The sequence below is a fragment of the Babylonia areolata genome, chromosome 24 (genome assembly GCF_041734735.1).
Source record: "Babylonia areolata isolate BAREFJ2019XMU chromosome 24, ASM4173473v1, whole genome shotgun sequence".
NCBI classification, from domain to species: Eukaryota; Metazoa; Mollusca; class Gastropoda; order Neogastropoda; family Buccinidae; genus Babylonia; species Babylonia areolata.
The window spans coordinates 9,581,611-9,598,889 of NC_134899.1; the positions used below are offsets into that span (position 1 = coordinate 9,581,611).

At 43.5% G+C, this 17,279-nt stretch overlaps 1 protein-coding gene and 1 pseudogene across 2 annotated transcripts in view; both read left to right on the forward strand.

The window, feature by feature from the left end:
* Positions 1-17,279, forward strand: part of LOC143299237 (uncharacterized) — a 66,342-nt gene that overhangs the window by 36,308 nt on the left and 12,755 nt on the right. The gene's annotated exons all lie outside the window — the stretch shown is intronic.
* On the forward strand, positions 9,147-10,828 carry LOC143299115 (pyruvate kinase PKM pseudogene; annotated as a pseudogene).

Genomic DNA, 17,279 nt, shown 5'->3' on the forward strand with positions numbered 1-17,279 from the left:
TCGTGGGCTGCAACTTCCATGTTCGTGTGCAGAGTTGGCTTTTGGCTGTCCGCCTGTCTGTCTCTGTCTCTGTGTCTGTCTGTCTCTCTCTCTCGCTCTGTCGCTCTCTCTCTCTTTCTCTTTCTCTGTCCGTCTGTCTGTCTTTCTGACCCCCCCCCCTCTCTCTCTCTCTCTGTCTGTCTGTCTGTCTGTACTCAGCAGAGATTTGGGGGCTGCAACGTTTAGATAGCATCGAAAAAATATATTTATTAGCTTGCAAAAGATTTCTCGGTGTTCCCCTCAAAACACCCAATAAACAAGTGTACTCAGAATTAGGCAGATACCCAGTATACGTTAACTCATACATGAAATCCGTAAAATACTGATTCAGATTATTAGAAATTAATTTAGATAGATTACCTAAACAGGCGTATCTTATGCTAGTAAACTTAGATGGGAACGGTAAAAGGTGTTGGGTAACAGGAATTAGAGAAATTTTGTGTAAAACTGGATTCAGTTATGTGTGGTTGAATCAAGGAGTTGATAATATGCAGATGTTTATATTACAGTTCAAACAGAGACTGATTGATATGTATGTGCAAGAATGGTCGGCATCTGTCAGAGATAAGGAAAGACAGGCCTTATATTCATCCATGCAAGATGGTCTGAGAACTGGACTCTATTTTGTACATTTGGATATTTATTGCTTTAGAGTCGCTTTGACACAAATAAGACTTGGAGTCTTACCGCTAAATGAGAACTATGAGAGATACTCTGAAAATCCGGTTGCAAGGTTTTGCCCATTTTGTAAAGTTGTGAATGAGGATGAATATCACTTTATATATGCATGCCCTTTGTATGTCGATCTTAGAAAAAAAAAAAATTAGCCAAATATATTTTTCATTCAATTAAGCGCAGACAAGAAGCGGTAACTAATCAATGAAGAAGAACATTTCTAGACACGTGTGTGATAGTAAATGTCGTATGAAAATCCATTTTAGTAAAATGATGAATATATATCTGACATTACGGGATATATTTATACCAGTCCTGTACAAAATCGTTGTTGTTACATGCAACTTCAGAGTATTGGATAATTTCTAATATTCATAGGAATGTCAACGGAATGCTATTGTCAGCACGTCCCCCTCCCCAGCATCCCAATGCAATGATGCCTATGGCCTGAATGCAATAAAACGTTCATTCATTCTGTCTGTCTTTCTTTCTTTTGAACCATCTTTTGAAGCTTGAACTAGAGGTAGATAAGTACACCAAGTTTGACGATATCAGAACTGTGTTTTTGTCGTTGTTGTTGTTGCTGTTGTTTGTTTGTTTGTTTGTTTGTTTGTTTTTTAAAGTAGTGATGGAATAGGGTGAATGTAAAAGAATGTTACAGAGACAGATTATTCCTAAGTAAATACAATACAACACAGCACAGCACATACAACACAACGCATAGAATACAATACAATACAATACAATACAACACAACATATACAATACAATACAATACAATTCAATACAATTCAATTCATTAAAACAACAGACATGGGAAGGGGGAGGGGCGCACAGCTGTTAAGAAAAGAGAGGGGACCAGAAAAAAACATATTTTTAAATATCTTGTTCACTTCCAGTACATTGATATTATTGCTCTTGTTGTCATTATAGGTCTCTTCTTCTTTTTCTTCTTCTTCTTCTTCGTTTTTAGCGACTAAACGTCTTCGTCTTCTTCTTCTTCTTCTTCTTCTTCTTCGTTTTTTAGCGACTAAACGTCTTCTTCATCTTCTTCTTAAGGACTAGACCTGTTCTCATCACTCAGGCACAGACTGTGGCCGCTTCCATTCCAACTTACTTCTGTCAGTCTGCCCTCCACCTCCCCTCCTCTCCTGCATGTGCCTCTCCTCCTCCTCCTCCTCCTCCTCTTCTTCTTCTTCTACTTAGTTTGAACATGGTTTTATTCTCAAAAGCAAGTAAAGACATTGCGAATCACATAGAGCAGCGACGAGCTGAAGCTTGTTCTTCTTCCTCTTCTTCACCCCCCCCCCCCACCCCCCACCCCCTTCCCCCTACCCCACCCCCCTCCCCCTTCTTCCTTTTTTTTATTTATTTTTTTTAAATTAAAACTATGTGTAGGGTCACTGGGGTTCCGCACAAAAAGTGTTGACCAGATTCTTCCATTTCTGTCAAAGCCTGGGTCAGTAATGTTACCTCCAGGGACAAAAAGAAGAGAGAGAGAAGAGAGAGAAAGAAAAAAGAAAGAAAAAGAATATGAACTGGTGCAGTCTTTGATCAGTCAATGGTGGAGATGGAACACAATGGGACGGAGTGGATGGAGTGGAGTGGTCGAGCATGGATGGTTTGTATGTAGCACTGCCGTCGGTCGATGCAGGAAATTGACAGCCACCATTGTGAGCAGTACACTGCTCTGCGTCTTGTTGCCTCACTGACACAACCAACGAACACATTTGGTGGCATACTGAGGCTTACCGTCAGCTTGCACGATCGATGTTGGAAATAGCGGAACCGGCGATTTTTTCATTCTCTGCTCGTTTGTTTTATTCATTGCATCGAAGTAAGGCTAACAGTCACTTGCGACTCGTTTAATTCTCTACTCGTTCGTTCATTCGTTGCATCGAAGTAAGGGTAACAGTCACTTGTGACTCGTTTAATTCTCTACTCGTTCGTTCATTCGTTGCATCGAAGTAAGGGTAACAGTCACTTGTGACTCGTTTAATTCTCTACTCGTTCGTTCATTCGTTGCATCGAAGTAAGGGTAACAGTAACTTGTGACTCGTTTAATTCTCTACTCGTTCGTTCATTCGTTGCATCAAAGTAAGAGTAACAGTAACACTGACTCGTTTAATTCTCTACTCGTTCGTTCATTGGTTGCATCAAAGTAAGGGTAACAGTCACTTGTGACTCGTTTAATTCTCTACTCGTTCGTTCATTGGTTGCATCGAAGTAAGGGTAACAGTTACACTGACTCATTTAATGCTCTGCTCGTTCGTTCATTCGTTGCATCGAAGTAAGGTAACAGTAACACTGACTCGTTTAATTCTCTACTCGTTCGTTCATTCGTTGCATCAAAGTAAGGGTAACAGTCACTTGTGACTCGTTTAATTCTCTACTCGTTCGTTCATTCGTTGCATCAAAGTAAGGGTAACAGTCACTTGTGACTCATTTAATTCTCTACTCGTTCGTTCATTCGTTGCATCAAAGTAAGGTAACAGTTACACTGACTCGTTCGTTCATTCGTTGCATCGATGTAAGGTAACAGTAACTTGTGACTTGTTTCATACTCTGCTCATTCATTCATTCATTGGGTCGATGACAGAGTAACAGAACATGCGACTTGTTTCATTTTCCAGTCGTTCACTCGTTCGTTCACTCATTCATTCATTCGTTCATTTGGGTCGGAGACAGGGTGCTAGAACATGTTACAGGGTCATGTTTTTGGGGGGGGTTTTTTGTTCGTTCATTCGACATTCGTTCATTCATTCACTCAGTCGTTCGTTCGTTCGTTCGTTCATTCGTTGCATTGAAGTAAAGTTAACAGAACATGTGACTGGTTTTTTTTTCATTGTATTGCGTGGTCTTTCGTCCATTCATATTTACTCATTCCTTTGTTTGGATTGAAGACAGGGTAAACAACACATGTCACTGTTTCATTATCCGGTCCGTTCAGTCATTCATTTCATTGCGTCGATGACAGGGCCACAGAACTTGTGACCTGTTTCATTATTTTATTCTCTTGTCGTTCGCTCATTGGTTTATTCGTTCCTTCACCGGATCAAAGAAAGCGTGACAGAACATGCGACTGTTGTTGTTGTTTTTTGTGTGTGTTTGTTTGTTTTTTGTTTTTGTTGTTGTTGTTGTTTTTTTCATTTATCCTCTGGTCGTTCGCTCATCCGCTCACTTCGTTCGTTTGTTCGTTCATCGAGTCGAAGACAGGGTGACAAAACATGTGACTGTTTGATTCATTCTCTGGTGTGTGGCCTCCTGGCGATCGAACCATCGTCAGTTTCCCTAGGGACTGCTGACACCGGGACCACGACAGATGAACCGTGTAAAGGGGGAGGGGTGGGAGGTGGGGGGTTGGGGTGGGGGGTGGGGGATCGGGGGGGGGGGGGGGGCTTGGAAAAGAACGGTGGTGTTGTGGGAGTAATGTCACTGAAAACGGTGCAGATGACGGGACAGCAAAATTGTTGGGCATATAAAAACTAAAAAGAAAAAGATTTTTTTTTTAAAGTTATATATATATATATATATATATATATATATATATATAAAGGGGGGGAGGGGGGTTGGGGGGAGGAGGATTTGCGATCTGTGGTTTTGATGGGAATTCCGCTTTTTTTTTCATTTTGAGTTTTGCATTTGAGCCAAATAATTCAGGTTTCACACACACACACACACACACACACACACACACACACACAGACGAGAGACAAAGAAACGCACACACACACACACACACACGCACGCACGCGCACACACATACACACACACATATACACACACAAGGAGAGAGAGAGAGAGAGAGAGAGAGAGAGAGAGAGAGAGAAGCAATGCCACTTTTTTTTTTTTTTTTTTTTTTGCTCTTCAATAATACAACGGGGCAAATGCGGCAGAAGCCTTTTCCCTCCACTTGGTAAAGAGCATGAAACCCTGCTCCGGATCAATTATTGGCCTTTCGGTATCGATCAGCTACCGGTAGCATGCCACCCCCCACCCCCCAACCCCCTCCCCATCCCCTCACCCCCCCCCCCTCCCACAACGCTGATCGATTGATAGGAAACCTGGATGGAAACCTCTGGCCTGCAACAGACCGGTAACTGCCAGCAGTACCCTTTGATTAAAACAAACCTCCACGGTCCAAAAAAAACAACAACCCGAACTCCGTCTGATTTTGACTGCCATGCTTTTAACCAGCAGACTGCTTAGCTCTGATGAAATGAGTTCGGTGTCAGTGTGATATCAGTTTCTTCTTCTTCTTCTTCTTCTGCGTTCACTCGTATGCACACGAGTGGGCTTTTACGTGTATGACCGTTTTTTTTACCCCGCCATGTAGGCAGCCATACTCCGTTTTCAGGGGTGTGCATGCTGGGTATGTTCTTGTTTCCATAACCCACCGAACGCTGACATGGATTACAGGATCTTTAACGTGCGGATTTGATCTTCTGCTTGCATATACAATCGAAGGGGGTTCAGGCACTAGCAGGTCTGCACATATGTTGACCTGGGAGATCGTAAAAATCTCCACCCTTTCCCCACCAGGCGCCGTCACCGTGATTCGAACCCGGGACCCTCAGATTGACAGTCCAACGCTTTAACCACTCGGCTATTGCGCCCGTCTGGTATCAGTTTAAACCGAGATTATTTTTTCTTTCTTTCTTTCTTTCTTGTTCTTTTTTTTTTTATCATAATGATGTAACTGATTTTACTGAACAGTTTCAGTTTCAGTTTCAGTAGCTCAAGGAGGTGTCACTGCGTTCGGACAAATCCATATACGCTACACCACCTCTGCCAAGCAGATGCCTGACCAGCAGCGTAACCCAACGCGCTTTGTCAGGCCTTGAGAAAAAATAAATAAAATAAAATAAAATGACATAAAATGAGATAAATAAATAAATAATAATATAATTTTTAAAATAATAATAATAATAATAATAATAAATAATAATAATAATAATGAAAGTAAAATGAATAAATAAATAGATAAATAAATAAATAAAATATATATATTTTTTTTTAATGAACAAACGTAACATAATCCCGAGAGGACGAAATCCACATACAGAATGATGACGGACATCGTGACATGTATGACAGTCAGTCGTGTCCGACTATGACCATCAGAACAGCATAGGAGGCAACTGCTGTTCCGACTATCTGGGCTAGAATTTGATTATAGTGGAGAGTGTCTTGCCCAAGTTACATCCCCCACTCTCTCGGTCAAGAGGGTTTTAGAACAGTTGGCGATGGGATGGTTTCCAAAGGCCGACTAGCCCCCCAAGGCTGCAGCATTAAGAGCCAGTGCAATTTTGCCTCCTAGTTTGAGAGTCATAGTCCTTCACAAAAGTCTAAGCTGCAAACGATTTCCCATTGCAGTGGAGAAACCATTGATAACACCAGCTCTCATTTTGCTGTTGGCCCAACTGTAAACTTATGTCAAGCTGTGATATATTTGTATTTGTATTTCTTTTTATCACAACAGATTTCTTTGTGTGAAATTCGGGCTGCTCTCCCCAGGGAGAGCGCGTCGCTACACTACAGCACCACCTTTTATTTTATTTCATTTATTTTTTTATTATTTTTCCTGTGTGCAGTTTTATTTGTTTTTCCTATCGAAGTGCATTTTTCTACATAATTTTGCCAGGAACAACTCTTTTGTTGCCGTGGGTTCTTTTACGTGCGCTGAGTGCATGCTGCACACGGGACCTCGGTTTATCGTCTCATCTGAATGACTGGCGTCCAGACCACCACTCAAGATCTAGTGGAGGGGGAGAAAATATCGGCGGCTGAGCCGTGATTTGAATCAACGCGCTCAGATTCTCTCGCTTCCTAGACGGACGCGTTACCTCTAGGCCATCACTCCACTCATACATACAGGCCGAAACCTACCTGTAAGCTCTGTCTTACGTCATTAAAGTGAGAGTCCTTCACTGACGAGCATCCTAGTCGGCAACAGTCAGGAGGTTAACGACCAAACAGCGGCAGTGCAAGAACAACAGCAACAACAGCAGCAACAACAGCAACGACAACGACAACAACGACAGTGAGGCTGGTGGAAGCGATGGATGTGTGATATAGGCGTAGTAGAATCGTGATCAAATAACATTCTCTTCGTCATGGTGGGAACACCCACCCACCATAATCATCAACAACAGTAAGATAGCTGCCAGCCGTGTATTCGAATGACTTGTTTAATTGCCTGTTCCGGTTCGTACAAACTCGCTGATCTGTGCATGGTTTGTGTGGCGTGGGGACGCGGTACAGCATTTGTATGGCTTGACAGTCCTGTTAATTACGGCCTTGTGCGGTTGCCGTGGAAGCTGCGATACGTAGACTAGAAATGAGTGTGTGGAGGAGGGGGGTAGAGGAGGTGCAGGGTAATGTGTGTGGTGTGTGTGTGTGTGTGTTGGAGCTCATGTACGTTTATATGTATTTAACTGTGCTTTCATATCTGTGAAACTGCATGTTTGGTGCATATCTGTTATGCATGTGTGGGTGTATATGTGAATGTGTGTCTTCATGTTTTACATCTATTTGCTTATTTATCATCATTGTTATCTTATTTATTTATTTATTTATTATTGTTATTATTTTATTATTATAATTATTATTGCTACCTTTTTTATAATTATTATTTATTTATTTATTTGTGTAATTTATTCACCTTTTTTTTTCATTATAATTATTTATTTATTTATTTATTTATTTATTTATTTGTGTAAGCTTATCTATTATTTATTCACCTTTTTTTCCCCCTCAAGGCCTGACTAAGCGCGTTGGGTTACGCTGCTGGTCAGGCATCTGCTTGGCAGATGTGGTGTAGCGTATATGGATTTGTCCGAACGCAGTGACGCCTCCTTGAGCTACTGAAACGGAAACTGAAACTGCGGTTGCCTGGACTTTCAGCAACAAGAACAAGAACATAAGTGGAAATGGTAGTGCCTTGTCGTTTTGCGAGCGTTCACGGTTTCGAGTCATATAAAAGGACTGGGCATTTTACTTTCCCACCACCCTCCCACTCCATTCCGCTGCACTGTCATGCTAGGGCATTTTCTCAGCGGCCGCAAGTATGACAGGGATGAAACTTCGTAAAAAGGCGGTATTGAGAAAGTCGTCTCCGGTCATCCCTCTCACGATGGAATGGTGAAGCCTGGTAAGAAGTCGAAGGTCAAGGTCGTCATTTGATAAAGTAGAAAACGTTTAACATAGCTGACGTCACAAATATTTGATCAAAATTTCAAATGGTCATCGAATTGGCTATAATGCTTTGCCGTGGTGCTAGCGTGATTTTTAATGAAATTCGAAGTAGGTCACAAGTCAAGGTCATAGTACGAACTATATATAGAGAGGGGTTGTATGTTCAAGAGCGGTTATGTCTCGCAACAGGTCTAGGCCAAACTTGATGCAGTTCTTGGTCATTGTGAACGCAAAACCACGACAAAGGGTCAAGGTCAGGAGTCAGAGTTCAAGGTCACATCATAGCACAGTTGAAAATGCAGAAGCGCTTTGTTGTTGTTGTTGTTGTTGTTGTTGTTGTTGTGTGTGTGTCCGTGTGTATGTGTGTGTGTGTGTGTGTGTGTGTGTGTGTGTCCGTGTGTGTGTGTGTGTGTGTGTGTGTGTCCGTGTGTGTGTGTGTGTGTGTGTGTGTGTGTGTGTGTGTGTGTGTGTGTGTGTGTGTGTGAAATTTCCAGTATACTTACTTTTTTTCTTTTCTCTTTTAATTCACCAGCAGTGCCATTTCACCATATGTTTTGCATTATTCTTATTGGCCTACAATCATTTGGAGGGGGTGGAGGAGGGGGACGAGATGTAAAGCGCTTTGAGTAGTTTTTCTAGAAAAAAAAAAGATGCAGTATAAAATTATTATCATTATTATTATTATCATTATTATTATTAATGTTATCAATGTTATTATTATCATATGCTTAATTATGTGTAAAAACAAAGCAGATTTGTAATTTCATTAATGTTCTATATCCCCCCTGTTGGAAACACACACACACACACACACACAGTCCAATGGTCAAAATTTCAGTTTGAAGAAAAACACACCGGTAACTCGGAGTTACATAAAAAAAAAATGCCAAAAATGTATGGTTTCATGGGAAAACATTACCAAAATGATTTTCATAAGAGGCAAATCAAGAAGAGGCAAATAAATACTTTTGTCTTGTCTTGTCTTCTGTCTCTGTCTCTCTCTGTCTCTGTCTCTCGCTCTCTCGCTCTATCTCCATTGTTTACATACTTTGCTGTTTCGTTCCTGAGACGTGATGTGACGTGATAATTATTATGACGTGAGCTCCGACGATCATGACGTAGATTTCTTTGCATCATAATCAAAATCAGGAGCTGCCATTTCGGATTTAAAGCTCTTCGCTCAACAGCTGCTAGAATTCATTCTTCGGTTGATCCGCTCACGGTTGGAATTCAGGATGGCGCAAATGCTTGCGAAAAAGGGAGATATCCTCGGCCCGCCCTTGTCTACACAGCAACTGAAACTGGCCGAAGCTCGTACCCATTTTGATCATATGTGTGCTTTAGACATCGACTCAGAGCCCTACACGGTGCGTATGACCAGTATCATTTGTACTATCGGCCCTCCTACCCGTGATATCCCCATGCTGCATAAACTGATGGAAGCGGGTATGAACATAGCGCGTTTGAACTTCTCGCACGGAACCTATGAGTTCCACGAAGGCACACTGAAGAATATACGCGAAGCGGAAGAAACTCATGCAGAGCCGCGCAGTATCGGAATAGCCCTGGATACCAAAGGACCCGAGATCCGAACTGGTCTGTTAGAAGGAGGACCTACGGCAGAAGTGACCCTTCAGACTGGGGAGATGATCGAAGTCACCATTGATGACCGTTACATGGAGCATTGCTCGGAAAGTGTGCTTTGGGTGGACTACAGTAACATCGTCAAGGTGATGGATGTTGGCAAACGAATCTTCATCGATGACGGCCTCATATCTGTTGTCGTGAAGGAGAAGCGATCCGACTCTCTAATGTGTGAAGTTGAAAACGGCGGTGTCCTTGGCAGCAAGAAGGGCTGCAACCTTCCTGGGGTACCTGTCGATTTACCTGCAGTCTCTGAGAAGGACAAAAAAGACCTGGAGTGGGGTGTAGAAATGGGGGTGGACATGGTGTTTGCCTCCTTCATCCGTTCCGGCGACGGTATCAGGGAGATCCGGAAAGTCCTGGGAGAGAAGGGTAAGCACATCAAGATCATGGCTAAACTGGAGAACCACCAGGGCATCAAGAACTTCGATGACGTTCTGGAGGCCACCGACGGGATCATGGTTGCCCGGGGTGACATGGGCATCGAGATCCCCCCGGAGAAGGTGTTCATCGCCCAGAAAATGATGATCGCCAAGTGTAACCGTGCCGGAAAGCCCGTCATCTGCGCCACCCAGATGTTGGAGAGCATGACCTACAAGCCCCGCGCCACGCGCGCCGAGTCCAGTGACGTGGCCAACGCTGTGCTGGACGGAGCTGACTGCGTGATGCTGTCCGGGGAGACAGCCAAGGGCAGGTACCCCGTGGAGACCGTCAATACCATGCACAGCATCTGCAGGGAGGCCGAGGCCGCCATCTTCCACAACAAACTGTTCGATGAGCTACGCCGGGAGACGCCACTATTGACAGACGCCGCGCACGCCATCGCCATCGCTGCCGTGGAAGCATCCTACGTCATCAACGCCACCGCCATTATCGTGGTGACCTCTACCGGCAGGTCGGCCTTCCTGGTGTCCTGTTACCGCCCGCGCTGCCCTATTCTGGCCGTCACGCGCAAAGGCACCACGGCCCGCCAGTGCCACCTGTACCGCGGGATCTTTCCCGTCCACTACAAAGCGTCTATCGGCTATGAAGACGGTACACCAAGCCGCAGCGCCTGGGAAGAAGACGTGGACCGCCGCATCAACTACGCCGTGGCCGTGGGTTACACCAGGAAACTGCTGGAGTTCAATCGCCGTGTGATCATCATGACGGGCGCCGGGGCTGGCGCCGGGCACACCAACAGCATCCGCATCATCACCCTGACCGACGATAAGCCCATCCAGGTTCTCACCAGCGCCGCAGATGACACGCTCGTATAGACGCCAGGGCCACTGCAAACTCTCATGCACGCACACACGCTGCTTCCTTCCACATCATGTCATCTATTTCTGTCTTTCCGTGCTGTTGGACTGATCGACTATTTTGCTGTCGAAAAGGCAGTGGTTCTGTTGGTTTGTCTTTAATCTGACGTTAATCTCACCATTGTCATGGCTTCGGGGGTATCATCATTTCTTCAGTGTTTCTTGTTGTGTTGGATTAATCGTCGTGTGGTTGTTGTTACAGGGACAGACTTGAAGTTAGGCAATGTCTAACATTGTTGTCCTTGATTAATAAAGTTTTGTTTGTTTGTTTGTTGTTGTTTTTTATCTTGAATTCTTGAACCTTCGGTTTTGATCTGTCTTTGACTTCTGGGGAAATGATGTCCGAGGCTTGGAATTCCATTTGTGAATAGCAACCAGATTATGGTTTTACAGTGAACTCGATTTGGAATAAGTGTTTTCGGGATAGCTTCCATCTCACGATTGTTTTGAGTACGTCTCCAAAGTATTGCTTGTGTGTGTATGTTTACATGTGAAAAGATAATGTATTTGTGCGTGCAAACCCACGCTCGTCAGTGTGTGTGTGCGTGTGTAGGTGCGTGTGCCTGTGTTTGACAGTGCAGTGGAACTGTTTGGGAGTGAATCACCATATATTATTTTCTTTTATTCTGTTCCGGATGGAAGGGTGGTGTGATCGGGAAATATGGATGGTACGTTTTCAGTGTTTTATCTCCGTCTGCACAGTTTTGCTTCTTTCGCTTTTATTCCCTCTTTATTCGGAAGATTGGATGTTTAAAAAGAGAGAAAGAAAAAAGTGAAGCATGTTACTTTCTTATCTCTTACCGCCGATGATAAAGAATTTGTCTTGTTCAGTTTATATTTCAAACCAAAACAATGGGAAGCATGGCTACATGCATGTCAGTCATGTCTTTATTAACTAGTACGTTTTAAGCCTAGAAAGACCTTGTCCGCTGGTTCTGTTTGAAGCAAGAAGGTAATATATTTACACTTTATCACAGACAATACTGTAGGGTAAAGAGCTAACCAGATTCAAATGCGCGGGTATTATAGACCAACAAAACCATACTAAATAGTAAGTTTGACTCAGAATACCTAAAATGTGTTCGTCATGTGTTTTATCATATTTATTTGCTTTTTAGAACAATTTGATAAATAATATTCGTCATATCAGTGTTTCAATTTTCAAACTGACATAAATGAATGCTACTCACCCTACCCTCGTTATCGCATCAGCCACCATCTTCGTCCTGTCAACGATACTCTCCGTTTTCCACGTGCCCTGCCCTCTCTTACCGTCCGACCTCTGCTCTCGCACTGATACTGTCACCATGGTGAACGTCAATTTCATCAGAGCGTTGCTGTCAAATATATCGTGGCATAAACAATTCCGACTACACGATGACACGACGCAGCGCATCATCAGCCTGGGCATCGGCAGAGCAAAGACAAAAAGAGGAACCAGAGCGGGCAGACTTCGCCGTTTGTGGGGCTCTGTCCCCTGCACTGATCGTCCTGTCTCCGATGTCAGCCCTGCTGTTGCTGTGACTGTCACTGACAACCTCAATATTCATGTTCAAGCTGACTCCTTTACTTCCCGTGACACTGTCCTCTCTGACACTGTTCCAAAATGTGGTGTATCTCCCGTGATTGGCTCTGGTCTGCTTTCTACCCCTTCCACACCTGTCTCAACTCCCGGACCTTTCTCTGCCTTCCCACTGTCCTCCACTGCTCAGTCACCATCGTCTCCTTCCGTTGCCTGTCTGTCTGACTCACCTGCTTCACCATTAAATTTCTCTCAGCCTGCCTCTGATCTCTTTCATGCCTGCCTGTTCAATGCTCAGTCTGTCTGCCCTGATCAAAAGACTGATTATATTTCTGACTATATTTTTGAAAATAACTTTGATATCGTATTTCTCACCGAAACCTGGTTGAAATTACAAGGTTATGAACCCAAACTTAAACAACAGACCCCTCCTGGATACAAAACCAAGGTCACTTCCTCGACTGTCTCGTGGAGGTGGCATCGCCATCGTCTATAGAAATATCTTTGAGTCTTCCCTTTCCTTCTCCTATAACCATGCCCTTCCACATGACACTTTTGAAATGCTCGAAGTCACTCTCAATGTTCCCGGTCACTCAATCATCTTCTGTTGTCTCTATCGTCCTCCTCCTAGTCGTAAAAACAACCTAACTTCTTCTCTGTTTCACGATGAGTTCCGAACATTACTTGATTACAACAACCTTCGTTCTGGCAAACTTATCATCCTCGGAGACTTTAATTTTCATTTCGACAACCAAACTTCCACTGATGTCAAACGCCTATGTCTGTCTCTGTCCAATCATTCTCTCTCTCAGCTCGTTACAGAACCAACACACAGATCTGGCCATACGTTGGATTGGCTCATCACACGTGACTCTGATGCCATGATTGCGTCAGTGACTGTAACTGACGAACTCTCTTCCGACCATTCTACTGTCATATTCTTGCTTAATATTTCAAAACCTACCAGAACCAAAAAAATCCGTTACTCGTCGCAACCTGAAATCCATCAACATTAACACTTTTTCTTCTCAAGCTGCTGAACGCCTTTCCAAAATTTCTTCCCGCCCGATGTCTCTACACATTACAACACTGTCCTCTCTCTGCTACTGGATGAACATGCACCCCCCACTACTCGCATGCTCCCTGATAGACTTTCCGCCCCATGGTACACACAAGACATTCGACTTGCAAAACGCAAACGTCGCCAATTGGAACGGCGATGGCGATCAACAAAACTGAAAGTCCACAATCAAATCTTCCGAAAACAAATAAAGTCAAACATATGATCTCATCAGCGAAGACAAACTTCTTTTCTTCCCAAGTTCTCGATGCCACATCCACCAAATCTCTTTACTCTATCATGTCAAATCTTCTTGGTACTGCAAAAGACTCCTCTTCCTTCTGCCTACACTTTATCTGAACTCCCCAGTGTCTTCTCCTCTTTCTTTTTCGACAAAGTCCGAATTATTTGTACCATCTTAGACCAAATGCCTTTCCAACCTGCTCATCCTGATCCTCAATTCAACGGCACTCCTCTCCATTCCTTTAATCCATTAACTGAAACAGAAGTCCATGAAATCCTGAAAGAAATGACAATAAAATCCTGTGAGCTCGATCCCATACCAGCCTCTGTCTTTTCCCAGTGTGCCTCACAGCTTCTCCCCACAATCACCAATATTGTCAACTCATCCCTTCTCACTGGAACGTTTCCGTCCACTTTCAAAACTGCAATCGTCCGGCCACTTCTGACGAAATCCAACCTTGACGCAAACATTTTGAAAAACTATCGACCAGTTTCTAATTTCCCTTCTCACTCTTCTCGATTTGTCAGCCGCCTTTGACACGATAGACCATTCGATCCTTCTTTCCCGTCTTCATTTTACATTTGGTATCAATGGCACTGTTCTAAACTGGTTCAAATTTTATCTCACTGATCGATTCCAGTCTGTCATTGTTGACAAGTTCCAGTCAGAACCCGTTAAAATTGAACATGGAGTCCCACAGGGATCTGTTTCAGGCCCACTGCTCTTCACACCGTACACTGCTCCTCTCGCTGAAATTATCAACCGCCATAAATGTCAGTCATCATTCTTATGCTGATGACACTCAACTCCAGAAGACTGACATCCCCGAAAAACTGTCTCGCTCTTGCAAGAAACATCCAACTGCTTCCTGGACATTCAAAATTGGATGACTCTAAATAAGTTACAATTGAACGCGGACAAAACTGAAGCAATGATCATAGGAACTAAACAAACAAACAAAAGCTTCCATCACAACTGACACAATCAAACTTGGCAGTACATCCATCCCTCTTTCCAGTTCAGTCAGGAACCTCGGCGTTGTCCTTGACAACACACTGTCCATGCAAAAATTTATCAGTCAGACATGTCAAACCTACTACTGTCAATTGCGGAGCATCAGTTCCATCCGGAAATATGTCCATTGACACAACATCTAGACTTGTCGTTTCTCTCATTCTCTCTCACCTTGACTACTGTAACTTTCTATTGTCTGGTTTGCCTGCTTCATCCATTCAGTCCCTTCAGCGCATACAAAACTCTGCTGCCCAACTCGTCCTCAGAAAGAAAAGATCTGAGCACATCACTCCTCTTTTGCAACATCTCCACTGGCTCCCTGTCTCACACAGAATAAAGTACAAGATCAGCACTCTGTGCTAGAAATGTATTCACAAATCAGCCCCTTCCTATCTCTGTGGCTGCCTTCACCTCTACACTCCATCTCGCTCACTACGATCAGCTTCGGATCCACTCTGTTTACGCATACCCAGATTCAAGCTTTCGACTGTTGGCCGCCGTTCTTTCTCTGTCTCTGGACCTTGCAACTGGAATGAACTTCCTCTTTCGCTTCGTCAAGTCTCCACACTCAGCTCTTTCAAGTTTGGCCTTAAAACCCACCTCTTCCCCAAATAGCCTCCCTTCCCTGCCTCTTCCTTGTCTTCAGTTTCTCCAGTTTTAGAGTTATGTATGCGTGTGAATGACAGGTGAGAAAGCGCTCTGATTTGTCTCTGCACAAGATTCAGCGCTATCTAAATACATTTATTATTATTATTATCATCCATTACGCTGTGTTCTTTGCCTATATTTTTTTCGTGCATTTTTGTGTGATTTTGAAGTATTTTATAAGATAAAAAATCACCTGTTTTGCGGTTGTTGTTGTTTTTTTCTTGTTTTTTTTTCTTTTTTGCATAATTGGAACAATTCTGCCCCCAGTTTGGAGTCTTTCTTTCTTTCTTTCTTGAATGCACAGACAATAAACAGAAAATTTCTGTCAACCACGTGTTTGCTATGCTGCCTCCGGGACTCTCTCTCTCTCTCTCTCTCTCTCTAGGTTTCGGTACCGATCAGATTTATCCCCTCAGCAGATACTATGCCCAATGTCTAAGCTTGGAATAGAAGATGAAAATCATGTTTTGTTTGTCTGTTCAGCTTATGTAGCTTTACGCAACGAGTTCTTTCCGGCTGAGTCCGAGACTCATAATTTGCCTGCACTGATGGGAGCTGATGACGACGAGACTGTGTCAAAGCTTTCTCGCTTTCTGTATGGAGTTTTTAGAGTGCGCTCAGAGCGTATACGCTGAAGTCGGCTTCCAATTTGCATCGCAGCATTCCTTTTTGATACTCGTGTTGTTAGTGTGAATAATTATCCTCTACTTCGCTCCATGACAATGTCTGTCTACTTTTTGTTGTTGTTGTTGTTGTTGCTGTTGTTGTTGTTTTTGTTTGTTTGTTTTTGTTTGTTTTGTTTTTTTGTTGTTGTTGTCTTTTTAACGCTGAATGACATATATCCCAACTCCCCATTGAAATGAACCTTATGTGTTTTTTCAATAAAACATCATCGTCGTCATCATCATCATCATCTCTCTCTCTCTCTCTCTCTCTGGGGGCTCACGTGACGTGACGCGAAGGGACAGTGCGACATTTGAGAGAGCTGTGTAAAAATCGCCAGTTTTGCCTCAAAATTCCAGTTACTGGGCTTCCAGCGACTGTGGAGAAAACCCTGTCTGCCCTGTAAACCGACAATACCTTAACGAGTTGGAAAGTGGTGGGTGAGGGCGACAGCACAGTGGTCGTTTTGCGACTGAAGCCAGCTGACACTGAAATGTCAACAACAATGGCGGACCCTGTCTTGAACCGCAGCACGCAGGTACAATATTTTAGGAGGAAACCACCTAGTCAGATCAGACGAGATCAGGAAAGAACCAGGCAGCTGAAAGAAAGACAGGCAAGTCTCGCAGCTGGTGCTGATTGTGCTTTTAAGGGCCAGTCTTTTTTTCTGACAGTCGACCCAAACAAACTGATAAAGCGGACAGAGACACACAACACATTCCGACGGAGTGCACGGACCAGAACGAAGAGCCAATAACAGATGTGTCACATGTGCCAGACAACTTGGATCTTCCTTCATCATCGGACTGCGACATCTCTCAGTTCCTTCGACAACCTGACAATGACAGTGAGTCGGCAATAGAAAGTACAGTGGCCGGGTTCGATGCTGGCGTCGTGAAAAATTACGTTGCCACTTTAACTGACAGATCAATGCAAAGACGTTTGAGGGACAGACACAGAAATATAGCGTTTCGAAAGATCGTTTTACATAAGACTAATAGTGCAGATGTTTTGTTGTGTGAGTCGGATGATATTGTTCTAGAATACTCTTTTTGTAGATTGTGCATATTGTTTTGTAAAACGGATGAAAAGAACATGTTAGAGGAAGAACGTGTTAAGCTGTCCAAACTGAGGAAAGGAAAACGCATCCACAACACACTGACACCCAAGCACGTGCAGAACGAGACCTGCAAACTCTTCGTGACCTGATCAAGTTTTACCTGGGTTGATGTGTTCGCTGCTGTGCCTCGCCTTGCCAACTGGACCACTTGC